This window comes from Asparagus officinalis, chromosome 8 (assembly GCF_001876935.1).
Source record: "Asparagus officinalis chromosome 8, Aspof.V1, whole genome shotgun sequence".
Classification (NCBI taxonomy): domain Eukaryota; kingdom Viridiplantae; phylum Streptophyta; class Magnoliopsida; order Asparagales; family Asparagaceae; genus Asparagus; species Asparagus officinalis.
This window is the reverse complement of record NC_033801.1, coordinates 31,689,192-31,692,962: the sequence shown is the minus strand read 5'-3', so window position 1 is coordinate 31,692,962 and position 3,771 is coordinate 31,689,192.

Here is a 3,771-nt window from a genome sequence, read left to right as displayed (position 1 = left end):
CCTTTTCCCCCCTGCACTTGTTCAAGACTGGGGGTTGGTTTATTTGTAGTTCATTCGATTATGAGCAATAAATTTTCTGAGTTGTCATGTTCAATAGAACACCTCCGTCAACCACGAAATCCACCAAAACTATCACATTAACAGTTACCTCTGATAGTCCATTTTCTCCAAATTCTCCTGCCAGTCCTCTTCAGTAGGATGGCGGGTCCACTAAAACTATCACGTTAATGATCACCTCTGATAGTCTACTTTCACCAAATTCCCCCACCAATCCTCTTCAATAGGATGGTGGGTCTACCAAAACTATCACGTTAATAGTTACCTCTGATAGTCTAGTTTCTCCAAATTCCCCCACCAATCCTCTTCAGTAGGATGGCCGGTCCACTAAAACTATCACGTTAATGATCACCTTTGATAGTCTACTTTCTCCAAATTTTCCCACCAACCCTCTTCAATAGGATGGCGGGTCCACCAAAACTATCACGTTAACCGTCACCTCTGATAGCCCTTTTCCTCCAAATTCTCCTACCAATCCTCTTCAAGTAGGATAGCGGGTCCACCAAAACTATCATGTTAACCGTCACCTCTGATAGTTTTTTTCCTCCAAATTCCCCCACCAATCCTCTTCAAGTAGGATGGCGGGTCCACAAAACTATCACGTTAACAGTTACCTCTGATAGTCAAACTCATCAGATAATGGCCTACCAGGTGATGTGCCTCTATTCCGACTTCATGGATAGTGCCCCACTAGGTGATGTGCCTTGTCTACCTCTTTTTATTCCCCTGCTAAGTCTTAATCAAGACTGGGGGTTGGTTACTTGGAATCCATTGGATTAAAAATAATGAATCTTTCACATCGTCGAGTTAACATTACACTTCTAACGATTATCACCCCCACAGAGTATGAATGCAGCTTGCATCACTCCCAATTTGTCACGTTAACAATACACCTCTGACAATCAACTTATCAATCCTTGACAATAGGATGATAGGTCCTCGAAATTGCTCAAATCGCAATCTTCCCCAGCAAGACACTAAGTCTTTAAAATCTTATTCAAATCACAAGGATCAGAACTCACCGTTTCTAATGATAAACTCACATAGCAAGTTTTCCCAGCGAGACGCTAATTCTCAAAATCTTGTGCAAGTCACAAGTACGCAATATTCACCCCGTCAAGTTAATATCACACCTCTGATGACCAAATCAACTTATCGACTCTCTTCAATAGAGCGATAGGTCTACAAACTTTGTCACGTTAACATCATACCTCTGACAACCCACTTATCAATCCTCGTCAATAGGATGATAAGTCCACAAAGTTGCTCCAATCGCAACACATTCTTGTCACGTTAACATCATACCTCTGACAACCCACTTATCAATCCTCTTCAATAGGATGATAAGTCCACAAAGTTGCTCCAATCGCAACACAAATCCTGTCATGTTAACACTATACCTCTGACAACCCATTTATCAATCATCTTCAATAGGATGATAAGTCCACAAAGTTGCTCCAATCGCAACACATTCTTATCACGTTAACATCATACCTCTGACAACCCACTTATCAATCCTCTTCAATAGGATGATAAGTCCACAAAGTTGCTCCAATCGCAACACCTTCCTGTCACGTTAACATCATACCTCTGACAAAATCCACTTATCGACTCTCCCCAATAGAGCGATAGGTCCTCAAAATTGCCCCGATCGCAATATTCTTCCTGTCATGTTAATATCACACCTCTGACAAAATCCACTTATCGATTCTCCCCAATAGAGCGATAGGTCTTCAAAATTGCCCCGATCGCAATATTCTTCTTGTCACGTTAATATCACACCTCTGACAAAATCAACTTATCGACTCTCGTCAACATAGCGATAGGTCCTCAAAGTTGCTCCGATCGCAACACTTTTCACTTATCGACTCTCGTCAACAGAGCGATAGGTCCATAAAATACTGTTAGGTTAACATCACACCTCTAACAGTCAAAAACCCCAATAAACTTGTTAACCCTTTTTTAACAAGAATAACAAGTTTTCATTATAAAATCCCCAGCGGATTAAATATTTTCTGGAATTATCCTAGTGATAATAAAGAAAATTTCTGAATTTCACTCTAAGTGAAAATTCATGCCAAGTTAATATTACACCTCTGTCGCTTCTAACTTTCTTTCAGTGTTTTAAGTAACACAGGAAGAAATAACGACAAAGTCTACGTATTCAACATCGTAGCACCAAAATCCATGCCTTTTACGCATGGGGGACTTTATCTCGATCCCTAATTAGAGATAAGCCTACGCCTAACACGCGTTGCCGGTTAGTCTTTTCCCGTGAAAATGACAAAGTCTATGTATTCAAAATCATAGCATCAAGTCTAAGAGGGTTCATTCTCTTAGCACAACGTTACATGTGGAACGGACTTAGACAATCCACATGCTAGCCCGACTCAAACGGTAGTCGGTAAAGGCTTATCAAATCCGTTGATGGCTGAGGGTTTGCCAAAAATCCTATGCACGTTTGCAGGTCCATCAGCTTAATGGATGTGAGCCGAGACTTAAAACAGATGAGCCAAAGACAAGTCTCAAAGACTTAGTCAAAAGTGCACGGAAGCCACTTCCATGTCTTAAGTCAAAACGTTGAGGTCAGACCCGCGATGCAAAAACCGAACGCCGAGGTCACACCCGTGTTCCAAATTCAACATGCAAGGGTGAGACTCGCATCTCAAAGTCAAAATGCAGGGTCCACCCCCACAGTCCAGAAGCAGGATTATGGCGCATACCTTCACACAGGTCCTACGTGGCAAATCCCTTCAACCAAGATGTCTTCGAAGCAAGTGCAGAGAACAAATCCTTTACCATAAGGAATCAACAGCTCCAAGATCAGAATTGAGATCCAAAGTATTCCGAAAATTCGTCCCAGTCAACCGCGAACTTTCGAAAACTTTGGAGGGGGTTCTGTAGGCTGTCAAAAAAATCACAATAGATAGCTGATCCCCATCAAACACCGATGATGGAAGTTACAATATGACGACTTTCAGAATGTTACAATTTGAAGACTTTCACGTAGATCGCTAAAGGTTACAATCTGACGACCTTCACGACAACCGATGAGAGCTCTAGTTTAACAGCCTTCACCATCAACATCGAGAGTTACAATCTGACGACTCTTGCATATCAAAGAGCTAAAGTAAAGATTACAAAATGACGATCTTTGCAAAACTTCGATAGAAAGAGACTACAAATCGACGGTCTCTTCAAATCAAACTGCGGAAGTCCTCCCCGCACACCAGCATCAAGACGCACCGCGTTCATAGCCACGAACGCAGCTCAAACGCAGCTTCCAAATCGCTGCAAAGCCCAAGTGTCGAAATCGACCAAGCGAATTCGAGACTCTTCTCGGGATCTAAGAACCAAGCTTAGATCCGGAGGAAAATCGTGTAGATCTCAGATCCGGTCCCTCTCGAACACTTGCCTTGTTTGGCGTGGATGATCGCCGAGAACCGGATCTCAAAGTCCAAGTCTTCAATCTTCTAAAGCTCCAATCTTTTTTAGATCTCAGATTCCAATCCGGCAGAGCTTCGACCCTCCCAAAATCCAACCTCTGAAATGAACAATGCCTTGGCCTATTTATAGGCACTCAGAACTGTGCATTTGCACAGTTCTGAGCCTAGCCACCTGTGGGTGGCTCGGCTCTTGGCCGAGCCACCCACAGGTGGCTCGGCCTTGGCCGAGCCACCTGCAGGTGGCTCGGCTTTGGCCGAGCCACCTGCA